Source organism: Theropithecus gelada, chromosome 13 (assembly GCF_003255815.1).
Source record: "Theropithecus gelada isolate Dixy chromosome 13, Tgel_1.0, whole genome shotgun sequence".
In the NCBI taxonomy this organism is placed as follows: domain Eukaryota; kingdom Metazoa; phylum Chordata; class Mammalia; order Primates; family Cercopithecidae; genus Theropithecus; species Theropithecus gelada.
Genome location: NC_037681.1, coordinates 75,398,439 through 75,421,397, shown reverse-complemented (window position 1 = coordinate 75,421,397; position 22,959 = coordinate 75,398,439).

Below are 22,959 nucleotides of genomic sequence, written 5' to 3'. Positions count from 1 at the left end.
AAATAAGTGAGATGGCACTGTGCTAGGCAACAAGAACACTACCAAAAACAAAAACACGGTCTGAGAAAGGTTTGAGATAGAAGCAAAAATATAGTTGATCAATGATGTCGTGCCATAAAACAGTGCCAAATGAATTAAAGACAGTAAGTTTTTATTGTTGTTCTTTTTGTTTTGTTTTGAGACAAAACAGGCTGTTGCCCAGGCTGGAATATCAAGATCTTGGCTCACTGCAACCTCCACCTCCCAAGTTCAAACCATTCTCCTGCCTCAGCCTCCCGTGTAGCTGGGATTACAGATACGCACCACCACGCCCAGCTAATTTTTGTGTTTTTAGTAGAGACAGGGTTTCGCCCTATTGGCCAGGCTGGTCTCCAACTGCTGATCTCAGGTGATCTGCCCGCCTTGGCTTCCCAAAGTGCTGGAATGAGCCACTGTGCCTGGCCAGTAAGTTCTATATAAGACTTCAGAAGAGGAAGAGTTTTTCCAGATAAAATACATCAGGAAAAGTTTCATGGAGGAACCAGGAAATATAGATAGAACTGAGATAAGTAAAGATAAATTGAAAGAGCATTCCACATGGGTTTAGGGAATAAACAAAAGTGTAGATGCAGAAAAGTGGATTTAGAGAACACTAAAGAGAATACCCAGTTCGGTTCAAGGGAGAATTCATATAAGATCAAGAGGACACATGAAAGGTTATATTGTAGTTGGAGCTGAGCATAGGGGTTTGCGCTGTATCCTTAAAATAATGGAGTCATTGATTTTGTTGAATAAAAATAAGGAAATAACAATGAAAGCAGTAATCAAAGCACGAGGTATTAGAAGTCTGGGGTAGTGCTTGAGGCTACGTTAGAGATAGGGGCAGTGGTCTAGAAAGGAAGAGACGCTTTCCAGAGAAAATGTACAAATGTATTGAAAAGGGGTCTCTTAAATGAAATGGATGGAACATGTTCATTTCCTAAATTATCTTTAGTATTGCTAGTGACCCCCATGCTGTACCAGCCTGTTAAATGAGTTGGAGGAATAAGTCTGAGTCTGCCACTTACAATTGTAACCTTAGGCAAATCACTAAATCCTCTGATCTTTACTCTCCTCATTTAATAAAGTATAGCAATACTTACCCCACAGGATAATTGTAAGAATGAAACAATACATATGTGAAAAGTTAATTTGTAAAGCATTAGATAAATGTTAATTATTACTGTATGGCAGTAGATAGTAACCTGTACTTGAAAGTATCAAATAAGGCTGGTAATAATATCCTTTGGAAATAAGCAGTCTTAAAAAACATGAGCAAAACTCATAATATAATAACATTATGTTGTAATGAATAGCAGTTACTGTGTTCCAGGCACTATAAATGGTGCTTTACGTGTATTAAATAATTTAATCTTCATCCTAGTAATAATCCTATGAAGTAGTTACTGTTTTTTCCTCGTTTTACAGATGAAGAAATGAAGGTAAGGAAAGTTTAAGTAACTTGCCCAGGAATGCACAAAATAGTGACAAAGCCTGAATTTGAACTCAGGCAGTCTGACTCCAGATGTTGCTCTTAAATGCTAAGAATGATGAAAAAAATTGTTTAGATGGTAGAGTAGGTTCACCTGTAAATGAAACCCAAAATAGCCATGATTTAAACTTGATAGAATTTTATTTCTGACAAAAACCTGGAGGTAGTACAGGCCTAGAATGATGGCTCTGCTTAAAGGAATCCTTGAGTACTCAGGCTACTGGCAGCATGCCAGCACTCTGCTCTGCTGTCCCTAGACCTCATGGTCCAAGATGTAGTACTAGCCATCAAACATACATTTCAAGTACATTTCAAAGAAGAGAAGGGTCATGGGGCACATCCTGGCTGCCTTTAAAAGGAAGATGCTCAAAAGCTACCCTAGGTCAGGCACAGTGCCTCACACCTGTAATCCCAACACTTTGGGAGGCCAAGGCAAGAGGACTGCTTGAGCCCAGGAGTACTAGACCAGTCTGGGGTTTGGTGACACCCCTTTTCTACAAAAACTACAAAAACAGCTGGGCGTAGTGGCACAGGCCTGTGGTCCCAGCTACTCAGGAGGCTGAGGTGGGAGGGATTGCTTAAGCCCAGGAGATTGAGGCTGCAGTGAGCTGTTATCACAGCAGTAGACTCTAGCCTGGGCAACAGAGTGAGATCTCAAAATAAAAAAAGAAAAAGCTACCCCAAGTCTTTTCTGTTTATATCCTGTTGGTCTGAACTTAGTTATATAGGCATACCTAGCTGCAAGGAGATTTAGGAACTAGTTTTTATTCTGGGCAACCATGTACCTAACTAAAAATAGAGGATTCTTAAACTATGGGAAAAAAAATAAATGGCACTTTACATCCCTTACCTCTTTTAATCCTTACAACAACCCTATAAGTAAATAACTTCATTTTAATGTGAGGAAACTGAGACCCAGAGAATAAGTAATTTAACCAAGATTATTCAATAAGTGGCAGAACCAGAATCAAATTTAGGTCTGTCCAACTACAGAACTAGTGTTATAAACCGCTACTCCCACACCTCCCAACCGAAGACATAGATCCATTTATTATAAAACGATGAGAAAGTAATAGCTGAGTAAAGCAAGGTCTCAGAATTCCTGAAGTTTCCTAGATAATAAGGGGGAAAAAGATTCAACAAACAGTACTAAGGACAGAAGATAAGTTGAAAAACTCATGAAAATTCTCACAAAAATGCTCCAATTTGGAAAAGTCAAATGTATGTATACATTTTTAAAGGTTGAGGTGAAGAAGGGGGATATGTTTAGAGAAGACCCTACATATGACTTTAGGTCTTCAGCAAAAAATAGTTTCACTAGGACCTGCCATCATCAGGGTGGTGGTTGAATGATGACTGTACTATGCAGAGTCAAAGGAATAATCCAACATTCACAGGTGTGAGATATATCTTTGGCTGCATGGGATAGGTCCTGGAACTGGTCATTTCATAGTACCTTAAGCAAGAGCAAAACCTTGTCCCTTAATGGAGGATGTACTTAGTCCCAACAGATTTCACCCATTTTCTTACTCTGCTCTTTTCCAATATTAGGCTACAGAAAAGTAGGGGGGCGGGGGAGAAAAAACAGGAGCCACCATATTTTAGCTCTGATAAGATCAATTCATTCCTAAAGTGGGAAGGATGTAAACAATAATTTCTATAAAATATATCAGAATAGGGAGATACGTGATCTAGAAATAGCTGCCCCTATCCAATATGAGCAAGATGAAAAGAAAGGGCATTGCAAACACAAACTAAAATCCTGAAAGAAAGGTACATAACATGCAAAAGATAGATGAAGAACCCCACCTGGAAGACAGTTTACATTCTCTGCTGGAGAAGAACTTAGTTACAGCATGAATTTAAGGTATCAGTGATGTGGTTTGGCTGTGACCCCACCCTAATCTCATCTTTAGTTGTAACTCCCACAATTCCCATGTGTTGTGGGAGAAACCCCGTGGGAGGTGGTTGAATGATGGAGGTGGGTCTTTCCTGCACTGTTCTGATAGTGAATGAGTCTCACGAGATCTGGTGGTTTTAAAAACAGGAGTTTCCTGCACAAGCTCTCTGTTTGCCTCCCGCCATCCATGTAAGAAGTGAAGAAGTGACTTGCTCCTCCTTGCTTCATCTCAAAAAAAAAAAAAGAGGAAGAAAGGAGGAAAAAAGTATATTTACTATTCATTAAGTGGAAGTGGATCATCATAAAAGTCTTCATCCTCAATGTCTTCACACTGAGTAGGCTGAGGAGGAGGAGGAAGAGAAGGAGTTGATTTTGCTAACTCAGAAGTGGCAGAGGCAGAATGAAACTCCTCATATAAAGTGGACCCACACAGTTCAAACTTGTGTTGTTCAAGGATCGACTATATACTGAAATAATGAGATGAAAGAATGTTCCCATAATGCTAAAAAAAAATCATCCACAGATTACTTACCTTTAAATGAAGAGATCTGGGGGACACTATCTCAGCTTATCAAACTTAGTATCATTAGTGGCAGAACAACTTGCTCCTCCTGCCTCCTGATGTGATGAGTATAAAATGCTGCATAAAACATTTTTACCAAATAATATCTAACCCAAGTCTAATTAAGCCTTGAGAACTAACTTTCAGTTTATAGAAAAAGTGGCATAGATGAATGAGTTAATTGAAATCACAAGGAAACAATCAGGTAAAGCCAGAAGGTAGGACAGTATATAACACAACTGACCTAGCCTCATCAAAAGGTAAATGTAATAACAACAACTAAAAAACTAAAAAGCAAGGAATTATTCTTGCTTTAGTAAAAGAGACTAACGAGATGTAACAATGAAAAACAGTGTGTGAATCCTGATTGGATCCTGCTGGTTTGGTTTGGTTTGGTTTGGTTTTTTTCCCCACAGTTTAAATAGAATGTGGGGAAAAACAATATTAGGGAAATTTGAACGCAGAGTGCATACTAGAGGATATTAAGGAATTGCTGTTTTTATTTTTAGGAAAATCTTACAAAACACATCCTGAAGTATTTAGTAGTAAAATATTGTTTGCAGCTTATTTCTAGCTAATTCAGGAAGAAATGTGAATGGAAATAGAGAAATATATACATACACATGCAGACATACACATACATAAGAGACTAAGCAAATATGGAAAATATCAGCGATTGCTGAATCTAGATATTTTTCTACTTGTTTTAATTTTTGAAATAAAAAATTGGGAAAATTTATTTCAGGGATCTAGATAGAAAAAAAAATCAAGGATGTGTGTGGAAATCAGGCTGGTCTCAGTTTTCTACACTGCAACTTGCAATGCTGCCAGAAAAAATGGAGCAATGTCTGTAAGTTCTGAGAGGAACAAAGTGTAACATCAGAGTTATAACTAGCTGAATTATGTATAAAGGCAACAGGCAGATATTCTGAAATATTAAAGAAATTATATAGCACTGTGACAGTTATGATGGTTAATGGCAAATGACTAAAGATCTCAAACCATTAAAGAAGGTAGAAGTTTCTCACATAAAAAGTGTGGAGATAAGCAGTTAAGGCCTTGTACAGCAGCTTCAAGAAATTGTCAGATCCTCAGAATCCTCCCTCCTGTCTTGCTACATCCAGCACAGGTCTTTCACCTCATGATCTAAGACGGTAGACCAAACTTTAGTGGTTATATTTGCATACCTGCTAACAGGAAGGAGAATGAAGATGAGCATATCCTCTCTCTTTAGAATATTTTCTGTAAGTTTCATACAATATTTTTGCTTATATCCCATTGGCCAGAATTTAGTAACCAAGCACATCTAGCTGCAAGGGAGGCTAGGATTGTACTGTATATTCTTGGGTGCAGGGGAAAGTATGTACATTTAAAATTATAGGTCTTTTTTAATTTTTTGTTTGTTTTTTGAGACAGGGTCTCACTCTGTCATTGAGGCTGCAGTGCAGTGATGCAATCTCAGTTCACGGCAGCCTCGACCTCCCAAACTCAAGGGTTTCTCCCACCTCAGCCTCCCAAGTAGCTGGAACTACAGGTACATGCCACCATGCCAGGATTTTTTTTTTTTTTTTTTTTCTTTAAGAGACAGTATCTCATTATGTTGCCCAGGCTGGTCTCAAATTCCTGAGCTGAAGTCATCCTCCCACCTTGGCCTCCCAAAGTGCTGGGATTACAGGTGTGAGCCACTGTGCCTGCCTACAATTATGAATATTTTACTAAGAAGAAAAGGAGAAAGAAATGTTGGTATTCACTAGAAGTTTCTGCTACCACTCCCATGGGATCTTTTTGAAATAAAAACTACCTGACAATGATATATAGCCACCCAAGAAGTGAGCAAAAGAATCAGAGATGGTGAAGCCATGGTAAAAAGATGGAAAGTGAGCATTGAATCAATTTAGTAGGGAAACAACTCTCTCCATTCTTCAGTTTTCCTTTTTTGTTGTTGTTGTTGTTAAACCAAGTAAAATTAGTTGAGACGGGACTTTTTATTTTTTAAAATAGTATAGTATGGTCATATTCTCATGACATTATTTCCATTCATTCAACCATCTATCAATCCATGCATCTAATTGTATCTATACATCAAGATATTGTAATACAGTTAACAAAAGCTATACTGGTTTTGTTTAGAACAATGTGATTTAGAAAGATTTGCTACTTTCTTCTTTGTATCATTTTGATGGTTCAAAAATGTTTGAAATTAGCATGTACTATTTTTATTAAAACAATAAATCATTGTTCTTAAAAATAGCTATGAATAATAAATTTTATTTTTATTGAAATGATATTTGGAGTCATTAGGACACATCCTTTGATTGATAAATCCACACCCTGATAACCGGCAAGATCAAGAACCTCTCAGATCAGTCTGGTGTGGTGGCTCACACCTGTAATCCCAGCACTTTGGGAGGCTGAGGTGGGCAGATCACTTGAGGTCAGGAGTTCAAGACAAGCCTGGCCAACATGGTGAAATCCCATCTCTACTGAAATTACAAGTTAGCCAGGTGTGGTGGCATGCAGCTGTAATCCCAGCTACTCAGGAGGCTGAGACAGGGGAATTGCTTGAACCTGGGAGGTGGAGGCTGCAGTGAGCTGAGACTGTGCCACTGTGCTCCAGCCTTGGTGACAGAGTGAGACTCTGTCTCAAAAAAATAAAAATAAATTAAAAGCCTGTCAGATTGATGGACATTGTTAGGACATATGAGTGTAGCTCTTTAACCACAGTTTCCTCTGTATGAAACTAACCAATTATTTGGAACTAAAACTTGTAACCTTGACCTCATTGGTATCATACTTTAGATACCATTAAACTAATAAAAATTGACAGTAGTGAATAACCAGTTATCAACAAATGGGGTTAGAGTCCACGTTTTTAAGTAAAAGACTTAAAAATAAAAATAGCACAAGAAGATGCTAAACATAATTACCCAACACAGAAATGCAAACCAAAACCACAAGATAACACTTCACACCCACTAGAATAACTATAATCAAAAAGACAGTAATAAGTGTTGGAGAGGAAGTAGAGAAATTTGAACCCTCATACACTGCTTATGAGAATAAATTACATCTCAGTAAGATGCAGCTGCTTTGGAAAGCAATCTGGCAGTTCCTCAAAAAGTTAAATATAGAGTTACCATATGACCCAACAGTTCCACTTCTAGGTATATACCCAGGACAGAGAATAACATACGTCCACACAAAAACTTGTTCATGAACGTTCATAGCAGCATTACTTATAATAGCCAAAAAGTGGAGATAATCCAAATATCCATCAATTTGTGAATGGATACATAAAATGTGTATATCCACATAATGGAAAATTATTTTCCAATGAAAAGAAGTGGACTAATACAAGCTACAACATAGACCTTAAAAATATTATTCTGGGTGTGGTCAACATGGTGAAAACCCATCTCTATTAAATATACAAAAATTAGCCAGACATGGTGGTAAGTGCTTGTACTCCCAGCTACTCAGGAAGTTGAGACAGGAGAATCACTTGAACCCAGGAGGTGGGGGTTACAGTAAGCCGAGATGGTGCCATTGCATTCCAGCCTGGGCAACAGAGCAAGACTCCATCTCAAAAAAAAAAAAAAAATTATTCTGGGTGAAAGAAGCCAGTCACAAAAGACACATATTGTGTGATTCCATTTTCAGACAGAGTGTCCAGAATAGATAAATATAAATAGACAGAAAGTAGATTCGTGGTTGCCTATAGCTGGAGGTGGGTAGGAGGGGAAATGGGAATGACTGCTAATGGGTATGGGGTTTTGGAGGGCAGGCATGATAAAAATGTTCTAAAATTAGATTGTAATAATGGTTGCACAATTCTGAATATACTGAAGAGCACCACTTTAAGGAGGTAAAATGTATGCTATCTAAATTATATCTCAACAAAGCTATTAAAAATAAAAATGAAAACAAAGTTGGACTCGTTTTACTTGGTTGTGAAATGTGGATTTCCTGCATATTATATGTGCCAATCATTTGTCTGTTCAATTCCTTAAATGGCAGTTATTTTTAGAGCAGAAAAGATTTCGTATTCATAAAGGAAAGGATTGATTTTTAAATTAAAATTCAGCATTTTTGTCTATCATCCAGAACTTATTCTATGTTTAGCATGTTTACAGAAATAATTAACATCTTAGATAAACTATATAAGTCACATTAGAAGATATAAAATGCTAGGGCTAAAGGGAAAGGGGAATTATCAGTCATTTGTGGAGGAAAAAAAAACTTCTAAAGTTTCCCATCGCCCTCCCATCTTTTTTCAAACTTTTTCAATAAAGGATAAAGAATTTCTGTCTATTCAGCTATGGAAGGTAGTACAGTCTAAGAGAATATCAAATCAATGAAAAGTTTTCATGATTTCTTCTTCTGAAGATGGGGTTCCTCTTTATTCTCTGTACAATAAAGATAACATGAAAGAACCAGGTCAGACAAGTGAGAAGAAGCCTCTTTAATCCCTGTGTGAAAAGGACCTATTCTACAAAGCATGCCTAGATACCCAGAGAGAGTCTGGTCTTTCAAATGCAACTAGCTAGAATTCTACATAAAGTCTAGTTTGCCTGAAGACCAACTTGCAATGTACAGACATTTGAAACTTCACATCACTTAATATTTCTTAATCCAGACATTAGTGCTGGTAACAATTCTTTTTTTTTTTTTTCTCCTGCTGATAATATGTCAGTCATAGTGTACCTTTTTAATAAAGCCCCTATTGAAACACTAGCCTCAAAGAAAGAATGTGAAAAGTTAGTCATATAGCTAATAATGCATGCTATACTTTCAACACATTTCAAATGTTTTGGGTATCTTATAATAGGGGTAACATCTAGTTGTTAGATCTGGACCACTGGATCTGGCGTCATTACACATTCTTCCCAAGTGGGCCCTATACGCTAATTTATTTGCTTTCTCTAAAATCCATACCAAGAAATACCCTATTTGCTTTGTTACATTTTTGGACAATTTATGATATCTTCTAGATATATTAAATTTCCTATTATACTAAGTTGCACTGTATTTCCCCCAGTTTTAAATCTTTTCTTAGATATTAAGTTTTATCAGTGTTTGCTAGTAAGAGCAATGAGAGTTTCCTATAGAAGGTATTAATTTGTGTTTCAAAAATCTTAAAGATGTGCAATAATCTCACTGGTAGGTAGGTTCCTAAATTAATCATTTAATAATTATTATTACTAGGTGGGATGCAGTGACTCACACCTGTAATCCCAGCACTTTGGGAGGCCGAGGCAGGTGGATTGCCTGAGGCCAGGAGTTCAAGACCAGCCTGGGCAACATGGCAAACCCCATCTCTATTAAAAATACAAAAATTAGCCAGGCATGGTGGTGTGCACCTGTAGCACTAGCTATTTAGGAGGCTGAGGCATGAGAATTGCTTGATCCCAGAAGGCAGAGGATGCAATAAGCCGAGATCACACCACTGCACTCCAGCCTGGGCAACAGAGTGAGAGTCTATCTTTTAAAAATTTATTATTACTAATAACTATTATTAATAGTTGTGTGTTCCCTTCAGGTATACATTCTAGAATATTGTTGAAGTTTACACTAAAGAGGAAACTGTAATAAACTCCACCTAAGAATAAGGATTCTAGAGCTGGAAGGTAATTTAGAGATACTTTAATTCTACTAAAGGAGGCTCAGGTGATTGCCGAGAATAAGGAGTCCATAATAACTTTATTGAGTGTTTATGTATTCAGAGCAATAATACTTGAGTATTGGTGTGGGGAGGGATTAATATTCTACACTGATATCATCCTGGAATAGTCCAGTGGGGCAATCCTTTCAGTTCAGAAGGCAAGACTCTGGAGCCAGACTATCAAAATTGTCATCCTTACTTTGCCACTTAGTGGCCTTTTGGCCTTGGACAAGTTACCTAAATCTCTCTCAGCTTCAGTTTCCTCATCTGTAAGATAGGCATAACATTACCTATTTCATAGGATTGTTGTAAGGATTGAATGCGTAAAATACATATAAAGCAGCCTGGGGCCCATCTAGACTTCCCTTTTCCTTATGGAGCAAAGATTCTACCAGGCCAAAGAAGCACGCCCACCCAGAACCCATATCCACCCCCACTTTTAAGACCATGTTCCAGATATCTGAGACCGTGGAATTCCCTACACCAATGGTTCTAAGCCCGTTTACTAAAGAAGGGCTATCTTCTGGACTTCTCTGCTGGAGTGTGTTCTTCTAGGTTGGAGGGTGACCTGAAAGGAAAGTGATTTGTGGGGTAGGAGAACATGTACCTGGGGCATACATGTATGGACTGAGTGCCCACAAACCTGTGTGTAAGGCCTCTCAAGAATATTGTAATTTTTTCAGTGTAAGGCCTTTTTTTTTTTTTTTTTTTTTTTTTTTTTTTTTTTTTTTTGAGACGGAGTCACGCTGTCACCCAGGCTGGAGTGCAGTGGCGCGATCTCGGCTCACTGCAACCTCTGCCTCCCAGATTCAAGTGATTGTCCTGCCTCAGCCTCCCAAGTTGCTGGGATTACAGGTGCCCACCACCACGCCCAGCTAATTTTTGTATTTTTAGTAGAGACAGGGTTTCACCATGTTGGTCAGCTTGGTCTCATACTCCTGACCTCAGGTGATCCACCCACCTTGGCCTCCCAAAGTGCTGGGATTACAGGCATAAGCCACCATGCCCGGCCTGTAAGGACATTTTTAAAAGTGTATTTGATATCTCACTTTGAAGTACATAGACATATGGAATGTGGGCCTTTTTTAATACTCTTGCCCTGGCCCTACAAGCATGAGGGGTAAGTGTGGTGCCTGTCAAAGCAGTCAATACCTTTTAGCTATTATTATTATTACCTTAGAAAGAGACTATGCTCACTAAAGGTAGCAGAAAAAAAAATTTCCTTACCTCACTGACCAAAGAGAACACAGCCTGCCCAGAGAAGGTACTCAGTTTAGAGATTTCTAAAGGCCCAAGCAAAGAGGCCAGACCACTTTTCAGGTTAGTCAGTGTGACAAGGAGGTCAGCAAAACCCTGCGCAAATATCGGTTGACATTGGAATTAAGATTCCATACTAAATGGGAACTTGGCATTTCCACATGAGAAGAGTAAGAACTCCCCCAGAAAGTGTCTGTAATGAAGAAAACCCACTCCTAGCATGGAGCCGCACAGGCCATTGGACAAGAGGGCAATCTGCAGATATAGGAGAAGAGGGGGCCAGTCCTGAGTAGGGCAGAGCATACACTTTTCTCATGGCCCCAGGGACAAGGTGTTAGTGCCAGTTCTTCAGTAAAAACAAGCTGGACGTGGAGACAGCAGAACCCTACTGCTATCACTACCCTACTCTGATTACACCAGAGATCGTGGGTTCCATCATCTTGAACAGATCCCTTTGTTATCTTTATAAAGTCCTGAGTTTTAAAACCTGCTCTGAAGAGTGTAGAATTTGAGTCATTCCTTATACCTGACACCTGAATAAACTGCAACTGGGTCAGAAATATAAATGTTAAAATAAAACCATCAAGTACTAAAAGAAAACATGAGTAAATTCACCCACAACCTGGAGATGAGAAAAACATTCCTGACCATGACTCAAAATCCAGAAGCAACATGGGCAAAAATGGATACCTTCTATTACCAAAAAAATCAAGAATATTTTGCATGGCAGAGTATCCTAAGCAAGCGAAAAGAAAAACAATTAACTGGGAAAAAATATTTGTAATTAATACCACAGGGAAAGGAAATATATTAGAGATTCTTTTGATTAAAAATAAAATCAGTAACTCTATCAAAAAGTATGAACAGGTAGTTCACATAAGAAGAAATTAAAGTGGTCCTTAATCATATGAAAAAAATTCTCAAAATCAGATAAAAGTAAATTGAAACTACATTGATTTTAAAAAGTGGAAAATTGTACATTTCTGAAGGTATACTTAAGGACAAAATGAACAAAAGGGAGGCATCCCTAAAGATTGACTGTAAAGTTAAAAAGAAAAACTTAAGCTTTTTGTAGTCATCATATTGGAGTGTGTTAAATAATACCCCAGGGATACAATCAGCAAAACTGATACTTGGGGAATTCTAAAAGACAATCTGTTTTTTAATCAAATAAATTATAAGAATTAAAAATGAGGGACAGCAGGGGAAACTCTTATTAAAACATATTTAAAGGACATACCAACTTATCTTCTGGAGCATATTTGGATCCAGGGTTGAACAAACTGTATAAAAAAAAAAAGAATTATGAGATAATCACAGAACTGTTAATACTCAATGTTTGATGATTTTAAGGTATTATTACATTTTAGAGATTATAATGGTATTGTGGTTATGCTTTCAAACAAGAGCTCTTATCTTTTAGAGATTCATGCTGAATTATTCACCATGAAAAGATCTGAAGTGTGAATTTGCTTAATTTGTTTAGAAATAATCTGAAGAGGGTAGGGAGAGGAGGGTAGGGAGAGGTGGGTGGGATTTTAGGTAAAGCTAAATCGACCCTGAGCTGATCATTACTCTAGCTGAATAATGAGCACATGCAAGTTTGCTCTACTATTATCTCTACTTTCTATATGTTTTACATGCCCCATATATCTCTTTTTTCCAGTTTTTAAAATTAATATTTTTAAACTGTTCCAAATATTGTTAGAGCCAGGATTCTGGACAGGGTGCGTCCTCTCTATTTCAGCCAAAATGCTAAGAGTATAATCGGAAGAGCAGCATCTGCTACAGAATCTTCTCTTGGGCCTATTTCCATCTGAAGGTGTTTACTCATCATTATCCTTGCAAAGTGCTTTCATTATAGTTTCATTATTATAAATTATAGTTTCATTGTTAAATTATAGTTTCGTTAAAATGAATCAAGTAAAATTTTGGTTTATCATTTTCTCCAACGAGAATAGGGAGAAAGTGTAGGGTGGTGGTTAAGGATTTGGGCTCTGGAGTCAGACATCTCCATTCAAGTCCAATTCTACCATCTGGATATGTGACCCTGGGCAAGTTATTTATCGCTTAATATCTCAGTTTATTTATTTTTAAAATAGACATAGATAATAAAAAACATTACATAAATATGTTGTGAGAATGCGATGAATGGGAGAATGTATGTAAAGTGCTTATAATGCGTAGCACATAGTGTTATGGGATCCTTGGAGTGTCACTTGGCCAGCCAGCAACCTCTGTGGCCAGTGGTGCCTTTGCTGGGTTTTGCTCTGGCCCACTGGGTTCATTACGCCCACTCTGCCTGGAAGATTGCGCTTGGCTCGCACTACTGGCCTGGATCCCACACCTGCCAAGGGCAAGTCAGGCGTGGAGCAGCAATGGGTGTGGGCCAGAGGTGGGGTCCGGCCACTGTGCACAGTCAGGCACTCCAGCTGCAACAGGGTGGGCAGCTCCAGGTGCTGGCTCCAGTGCTGGCTCCCCGCAAGGCTGCTGCTGGACCAGGCATACCATAAGCAACTTCCACAGCTGACATCAGGGAACATGGTGATACTCAGAAGCTTGGAGACGCCAGAAACCGCAGAGCCCTAAAGAGGGTGTCACAGACCTGGCTCGGGGAGCTCCTAGGTCTGGGCTCCCTGAAGGGCTGCAGGTCTTCTTTTCTTCTGTCTTCTCTCCTTCTTGTTGCCCGCAACGTGGCAAGCAAAGGGCATGTTTCAGCCCTGTTTGTGTTACAGCTCTTTTAGCCCCACCATTTGACGGGTCCCGATTTCTTGTCCTGTGTCCAGGAAGAATGAGGTACACGTACAAGTGGAGGATGAACAAGACAAAGAGGAGCTTTATTGAGCAATAGAACAGCTCAGAGGAGACCCATAGTAGGTAGCTCCTCTCGGTAGCCAGGGTTTTCCCAATGAGTGTTCAGCTCTCGGCAGAGAGGGTAGGTCCTCTCTGTAGGTAGGTCGTCCTATCATGTCTTCAGGTCTGAGTCCGTGGCTTTTTAATGGACCTCAGAGGGGAGGAAGTGTGTGCCAATCAGACCATTAGCAGCCATGGGCGACCTGAAAAAAGCTACAGGTTCCCACTCTGATCATGGGACCAGCAGCCCGGCCGCCAGGCTTCGACCTTCCCCGGATGGAAGGTGGGGCTTCACTAGAGACTTGCCTGCTTCCCAGGAGCCTGTCTGATCCTGCCGCCTTCATGGTGCCCAGGCTGTTCGGGCTCAGGGGCACCTGCAGGCCAGTGCAAAGCTGCCCTCAGCCACTGCTGCGGGCTTATTGGTGCCCAAAGTCCAGAGGAGGCTGAGGCGGCAGGGGACTGGTGTGTCAGCGCTGCCCAGAGTGTGTACACACCCAGCTGGGCTGCAACAGCACCTGGGCTTGGCCCCAACCTTGCTCCGACATTAGAGTGGGCACCAGGAGCTGGGAGAGGCCAGGCAGCAGGAGCAGACACCTCCAAGGCTGCGGGGGTAAAGTGGAGGGGGGGCCTTCCTGGCCCCCAAGAGTGCAGAGATGCCTGGATCAGCAGCCACGGCTGGGCGGCTGTAGCCGCACCTGGGAGAGCAGGGCTCTTGCCTGCTACCGGCCCCCAAGAGCACAGGGAGGCCTGGGTCCACAGCCACAACTTGGGCTGCTACAGCTGTCTCTGGGAAGGTGGGGCTCCTGCCTGCTCCCGGCTCCTGCCGACTCCATGGAACACGGCCTTGCCACGGGCCCAGCTCCTCCTCCGGGCCCCTCTCTGCCTGCCCCTCCATGCCCCACCGCACTGCTCCCCTGCCAGTGGGTGATTCGGCCTGGCCCCATCATGGGGGCTCCCAGGACAGCAGGCTCCGAGGGGTCTCCCAGGGGTGGGCTCCAGGGACTGCTAGCCTCCTCCGCATTTTGCCTGCAGCAGAGGTAGGCAAGGTGCAGACGGCGCAGCAGCTCCAGCCAATCCTGCACAAACAAACCCTGTGCTCTTAGGCGGCCCCATGAGTCCTGGCTGTGCCTTCAGCTGGGTGCTGGGGGGCTCCCAAGACGTGGAGCAAGGTTGAAGCACCAACGGAGATTCCAAACGTGGGAGTGTGTCCTGCCTCGCTGTGCGACGGTGAGGGTGGTGCAGTTGGCTGCCTTGGGAACGGGGGGGGGGGGGGGCACAGGGCACGTGGGGCACAGGGGACCCACCACCGCCACTGCTGCTCCTGCAGCGGCTCCTGCCACCACCGCGTGCACAGCCCCACTGCAGCCAGCGTGATGGCAGCGGCAGCTCCGGAAGGCCCACCACGGTCATCAATACACTCCAAATATTTATTATTAATTACAGTTACACAACATCAATATTTAAAATATCCTCCCAAAGAAGACTCCCAAAAAATGTAAAAGGAGGATTTAACTTAATTATGCATGAGTCTGTGTGATTGCCTGAGTTACTGTTACTGTGTTTTTAATTTGCCTGGCCATGAAATTGGTGTCTATTCTCTCAAAGTTTTCTGATAAAATTCTAGAATGTATTAGAACTAATTCTGCATTAAACTAAAATTTCTTCACAACCTTAAAAGCATCAACATTGCTTAAATGCAAAGACTTTAATGAGCTAAATAATATGTTAACAAGTTCATTAAATTGCTACCACTGTGCAGCACGGCTGAATAAATTTCCAAAACTGCACACAGAAGGGACAGGATTATGCCATCACTGAATGGTAATATAAAGGCCTCAATATCACGTAGTTGGGCTCTAGAGTGAGGAAAACTAGAGAAACAATTATCCAAATAGCTTGACACCCAAAATTCTGAATTTCTGAAAATATTCACTTTACTAAAGGGAAGGAGACTAAAAAATTTACTCTTTTGAACCCTGCTGCTGGTACCTGCAAATAACTAATTTTCCGTATTAGTGAGGTTTTTAGTTCTGCTGTCTAAAGGTGAACAGTCTAAACAGAATGACAGAATCATAGAGCTAGGGACACATGAAATTAAAACAAGACCTGGGTTTAACCACAGCTCTAACCACTTTCTTTGTGGCTTTGAACATAGCAGTCAGTCTCCTTAGGTTTCAATTTACTAAACCATAAAATGAAGGAGTAAGACCAAATGATCTTTAGGATCTCTCCCACCTCTAAAATGTTATGGCCAGTTCATTAATAGCATTAGTTTGTTATGGGCAATATATTTTAGTGAAGTAGTATAATTCAGTCACACATCACTTATTAGATCCTGCTTCAAAGGGTGGGGAAAACAATGTAGAATCAGTGCAATTCACTCCTAATCTAGGGTTCTTTAAAAAGAATGGGACTGGGCACGGTGGCTCACGCCTGTAATCCCAACACTTTGGTGGCCAAGACGGGTGGATCACCTGAGGTCAGGAGTTTGAGAACAGCCTGGCCAACATGGTGAAACCCTGTCTCTACTAAAAATACAAAAATTAGCTGGGCATGGTGGTGTACGCCTGTAATCCCAGCTACTCAGGAGGCTAAGGTAGGAGAATCGCTTGAACCTGGAAGGCAAAGGTTGCAGTGAGCCGAGATTGTGCCATTGTGCTCCAGCCTGGACAACAGAGTGAGACTCTGTCTTAAAAAAATTAAAAATAATACAATAAAATAAAGAGACTTGGCTAACCTTGTGAATATACTTAAAACAATTGAATTTTACCTTTTAAATGGTAAGGTTTATGGCATGTGAATTATATCCTAACAAAAAATTACATTAGAAAAAATACTGTGCTCATCCCCAAAGAAGGAACTTCTGTAGCCTAAAGAAGCTTAAGCAGTGATGTGGACCAAAAAGTACAAACCTTTAGATAACTGAACTAAAAAGACCTGAACAGCAATTAGGTCGGCCAGCAGTAAAAGCTACCCTTTACTAGGACTGGCTACATAATTTACGTGGCCCAGTACAAAATGAAAATGCAGGACCCTTGTTCAAAAATTATTAAGAATTTCAAGGCAGCCATAGCAGAGCATTAAGCCAAATGCAACCACCTCAGAACTCAGGGCCCTGACTATACAGATCACAACCCCATGAAGCCAGCTGTATTTACTGAACTGTTAATATTTTGTAGGCCCAGGGCTGAATACTTTACAGACCACTCATTCAATTGTCACCACAACCTTGCAAAAGTAATATTATTATTCCCATTTTATGAAAGAGAAAATAAAGACTTAAAGAGGTTAAAGAATTTATCCAGTTTTCCACAGTCTACAGGTGAAAGAGCTGTACTTCAAGTGTAGGTCTGACTCCAAAGTCATGTTTTTTAAACATTGATCTTCAAACTTATTAATAATTTTTTTTAGTGAGTACTGTGATATATGTGTAAATATATAAGAATAAATTATATACACGTACTATTGTATTAATAAGTAATATACCACGGCTGAACGCAGTGACTCACACCTATAATCCCAGCACTTTGGGAGGCCAAGGCAGGTGGATCACAAGGTCCAGAGATCGAGACTATCCTGGCTAACATGGTAAAACCCTGTCTCTACTAAAAATACAAAAAAATTAACCAGGCTTGGTGGTGTGCACATGTAGTCCCAGATACTCGGGAGGTTGAGGCAGGAAAATCTCTTGAACCTGGGATTCGGAGGTCACAGTGAGCCGAGATTGCACCACTGCACTCCAGCCTGGGTGACAGAGCGGGACTCTGTCTCAAAAAAAGAAAAAAGAAAAAAAAGGAAAAAAAAATGAGTTATATACCCTAAATGTCATGTAAAACAAAGACATTTTAAAGATGACATATGTAAAAATTCTAATATGTTCTTCCCATACCCTAACCCCTCACCTCCCACAGTTGCTGTAGTACCCCTGATAAGGTATCCCTTAACCCAGGAATTAAGGCTCCCCTGAGCCCAGCCAAACTTAGAGTTAACAGCACTTAAGATGTTAATTTTCCTATGAAGTGTGAAATTTTAATAGGAAATTCTAAAAAGGTAACACTCAAAAAGGTGACTTTTTCATAACAGAATTTTAGGATCTGTGAAAAGCAGGGTGTTTTTTTTTTTTAAATCCTGAAGGGGCTTGCCTTAGAGAAAGCTCATTTCACTTACTGATAAGATAAGCTGGGTGAGCCTGACCAACATTTTTGGTTAAATCTAGGTTATCTCCAAAGTTATACAGTAGAGGATGATTCATTGTAGAACACAACAAGGAAAGTGTTGACTTGACAAATGTTTATTGGTGCCTACAATGGGTCACAAATCTTGCTGATTGCTGGGGATAGATCAGTGAACAAGATAGGCTCTCTGGGGCCAAGATCTAAGTATGTTCTAAGGAATACCAGGCAAGGGCAAGTTCCATGCCCACAGAAATAAGCGTAGGAGGAAATAAGATGCACCTTGTTCTCTGCTCATTGAACATAAGCCTTTGGAAAGCAAGACAATGCTTACAGGTATATTTTATTAGGACATATTTCAGTAATGTTGGAGTTTGATGAAGACCCCAAATTTTCCTTAAAAATGTCAAAATCCATTTTTTATAATACAATACTCCTCTTTCTCTATACTGAAGTCTAGTTTTTAGATCCTCTTTAAATACTGGCCGTTAGTGCACTAAATGTACTAAGAAATATGTTTTTTAATTCTGCTTTTATCTATTTGTATATAACAAACTTTGGTTAAATCATGAATATACTAAAAATTGACAGCACGAAATAAAGGAGATATTTATATCTCTTCCTGAAGATGGCGACAGAAGACCATGTCTTTAATACAGGGCCATATTTTGTGTACCAAGAGGTAAACTCATGCTGTTTAAGCAGAAAATACTTTCTTTACTGATTTTTTACTAAATCTTCCTTTACTAAATCTACAATTTTTACTTATAAATAAATGATATTTCTAGTCTACAGTTAGTTTAAAAGGTGGACTATTTGGATAGCTTGTTTGCTTTGCAAAAGTAGCAACACACAAAAAAAAGAGGGAGTAGAAAAAGGAAAATTGGGACAGCAGATTGTATCTTGAGCTGCACATGTCAACAATTCTTCAGGTTCCTTTCTTTGGTTGCACAGTTACTCCCAGATTTATTTATCCTGGTGCTTGTTTCAATACAGCTCCAAAATCAGTGGGAAACTGGAGCCACAGTCAGTCTGCCTGATGCAAATCCTGTGTCCACTATTTACTAGACGTGTGACTTAACAAGCTAACATCTGTCTCTGTATCTTTGTTTCCTCATCTGTAAAATGGGGATGATGATGATGAACAGAATAAGCATATAAAGGACTTAGCACAGTGCCTGGCACACACTAGACATTCAATAAATGGTAGCTCTCATCACCACATCGCAGGGCCCTGTCTAGATGACCTAGGAAACGTCTTAAAAAGGTATCTTTCACTATATTTTAGGAAGAGGCATGGTTTTCAGTATTGGACAATCCCAGACAAGGGGAAAGATACTCTGGGGACTAAACAATATAATTGGAATATCTTTGGACTCATTGCTTAAAATGCCAAATTGTTGAGTTTTTCATTTTGATGCAATCAAATAATTTGATTGATGAGTCACTCTAATTGCCACTTAGAATTGTTAGTTTTTGCCTTAATGAAAAATTACATAAAGTAATTTTATTCAAAATGCCACATTTATGTTAATCTATTTCTTCTTTTATTAAGTTGTTGCAAAAGTAATTGCTGTTTTTGCCATTTAAAAAGTAATGGCAAAAAAGTAATTGCTGTTTTTGCCATTTAAAAGTAATGGCAAAAACAGCAATTACTTTTGTACCAACCTAATAAATTGTTATATATATTTGAAATTCCAATGCATGTTTCTAATTCAGCATATAATTTTAAAATATTTAGGAAAAAAGATAATTAAAGTAAGCACTATTTTCCAAATTACATGACCTTAATGAGCAAGTTCAATTTACTTGTATTCATTGTTTGTTGTTGTTGTTATTCTTGAAGCCTTTTAAAAATTTATTACCTCAAGTATTTATCCTTTGTGTTACAAACAATCCAAATATACTCTGTTAGTTATTTTTAAATGTACAATTAAATTATTTTTTACTATAGTCACCCTGTTATGCTATCAAATACTAGATCTTGTTAATTCTTTCTTTCTAACTTTTGTGCCCATTAACCATCACCGCTTTCCCCACAGCCTCCTACTACCCTTCCCAGCCTCTGATAACTATCCGTCTACTCTATCTCCGTAAGTTCAATTATGTAATTTTTAGCTCCCACAAATAAGTGAAAACATGTGAAGTTTGTCTTTCTGTGCCTGGTTTATTTTACTTAACATAATGACCTCTGGTTCCATTCACGTTGTTGCAAATGACAGGATCTCATTCTTTTTGTGGCTGAACAGTACTCCATTGTGTCTATGTACCACATTTTCTTTATCCATTCATCTGATGATGGACACTTAGGTTGCTTCCAAATCTTGGCTATTGTGAATAGTGCTACAATAAACATAGGAGTGCAGATATCTCTTTGATATACTGATTTCCTTTCTTTTGGGTTGATCCTAGGAGGGGTACTGCTGGATTATAAGGTAGCTTTATTTTTAGGAAGCTCCAAATTGTTTTGAGGAACCTCCAAATTGTTCTCCATAGTGGCTATACTAATTTACATTCCTACCAACAGTGTACAAGAGTTCCCTTTTCTCCACACCCTCACCAGCATTTGTTATTACCTGACTTTCGGATGAAAGCCATTTTAACTGAAGTGAGATGATATCACATTGTAGTTTTGATTTGCATTTATCTGATGATCCATGATTGAACACCTTTTCATACCCCTGTTTGCCATTTTTGTGTCTTCTTTTGAGAAATGTCTATTCAGATCGTTTGCCCATTTCTAACTGGATTATTAGATTTTTTCCTATGAAGTTATTCAGTTCTTTATATAGTCTGATTTTAATCCTTTATCAGAAGGATAGTTTGCAAATATTTTCTCCCATTCTGTGGGTTGTCTCTTCAGTTTGTTGATTGTTTCCTTTGCTGTACAGAAGCTTTTTACCTCGATGTGATCCCATTTGTCCATTTTTGCTTTGGTTGCCTGTGCTTGCGGGTAACTACTCAAGACATCTTTGTGCAGTCCAATGTCCTGGAGAATTTCCCTAATGTTTTATTTTAGTAGTTTCATAGGTTGAGGTTTTAAATGTAAGTCTTTAATCTATTTTGATTTGATTTTTTATATGGCAAGAGATAGGGGTCTAGTTTCCTTCTTCTGCATATGGATATCTAGTTTTCCCAGACAATTTATTGAAGAGACTGTCCTTTTCCCAATGCATGTTCCTGGCACTTTTGTTGAAAACAAGTTTGCTGTAGATGTGTGGATTTATCTCTGGGCTCTCTATTCTGTTCCACTGATCTATATACCTGTTTTTATTCCAGTACCATGCCATTTTGGTTACAATAGCTCTGTAGTATAATTTAAAGTTAGGTAATACGATTCTTCCAATGTTGTTCTATTTGCTCAGGATAGCTTTGGCTATTCTGGGTCTTTTGTGGTTCCATATACATTTTAGGATTGTTTTTCTTCTATTTCTGTGAAGAACATCCTTGATATTTTGATGGGATTCCACTGAATATGTAGATCATTTTGGGTAGTAGGGACATGTTAACAATATTAATTATTCTAATCTGTGAACATGGAATATCTTTGCAGTTTTTGGTGTCCTCTTCAATTTCTTGCATTAGTGTTCTATTGTTTTTATTGTAGATATCTTTGACTTCTTTGGTTAATTCCTAGGTATTTTATTTTATTTGTAGCTGTTATAAATGGGATTAATTTCTGGATTTCTTTTTCAGATTGTTTACTTTTGGCATATACAAATACTACTAATTTTTCTATGTTGATTTTGTATCCTGCAACTTTACTGAATTTGTTTATCAGTTCTGACAGTTTTTTGGTCAAGTCTTTAGGTTTTTCTAAATATAAGATTGTATCATCTGCAAACAAGGATAATTTGACTTACTATTTTCCAATTTGTGTGCTCTTTATTTCTTTCTTTTGTCTGATTGCTCTAGCTAGGACTTCCAGTAATACATTGAATAACAGTGGTGACAGTAGGCATCCTTGTAATGTTCCAGATCCCAAAAGAAAGGCTTTCAGTTTTTCCCCATTCTGTATGGCACTAGTTGTGTGTCTGTCATATATGGCTTTTATCATGTTGAGGTATGCTCCTTCTATACCCAGATTTTCAAGGATTTTTATCTTGAAGGAATGTTGGATTTTATCAACATCAATTGATATGATGACTTATTATCGATTGATTTATCAGCATCAATTGAAATGATCATATGGTTTTTACACTTTGTTCTGTTGGTATGCTGTATCACATTCATTGATTTGCATATGTTGAACCATCCTTGCCTCACTAGAATAAAACCCACTTGGTCATGATGAATCATCTTTTTAATGTGTTGTTGAATTCAGTTTGCTATTTTGTTGAGAATTTTTGCGTTGATATTCATCAGTGATACTGGCCCATAGTTTTCTTTTTCTGATGTGTCTTTGTCTGGTTCTAGTATTGGAGTAATATTGGCCTTGTAGAATAAGTTTGGAAGTATTCCCTCCTGTTCTATTTTTTGGAGTAATTTGAGTAGGATCGGTATTAATTCTTCTTTAAATGTTTGGTAGAATTCAGCAGTGAAGCCCCCGGGTCCTGGGCTTTTCTTTGCTGGGAGACATTTTATTATGGCTTTGATCTTGTTAGTTGTTATTGGTCTGTTCAAGTTTTGGATTTCTTCATTGTTCAATCTTGGTAGGCTGTATGTGCCTAGGAATTTATCAATTTCTTCTAGATTTTCCAATTTATTGGCATACAGTTACTTGCAGTTGCCACTAATGACCCTTTGAATTTCTAGGGTATCAGTTGCAGTGTCTCCTTTTTCATCTCTGATTTAATTTATTTGGGTTTTCTCTTTTTTCCTTAGTCTGGCAAAATGTTTGCCAGTTTTGTTTATCTTTGCAAATGATATTTTGTGCTGTTTTCTTCATTTTAAATTCATTTATTTCTGCTCTGATCTTTATTATTTTCTATCTTCTACTAATTTTGGATTTTGTTTGCTCTTGTTTTTCTAGTTCTTTAACATCCATCATGAGGTTGTTTATTTAAAGTTCTTCTTTTTTCTTTTTTGATATAGACATGTGTA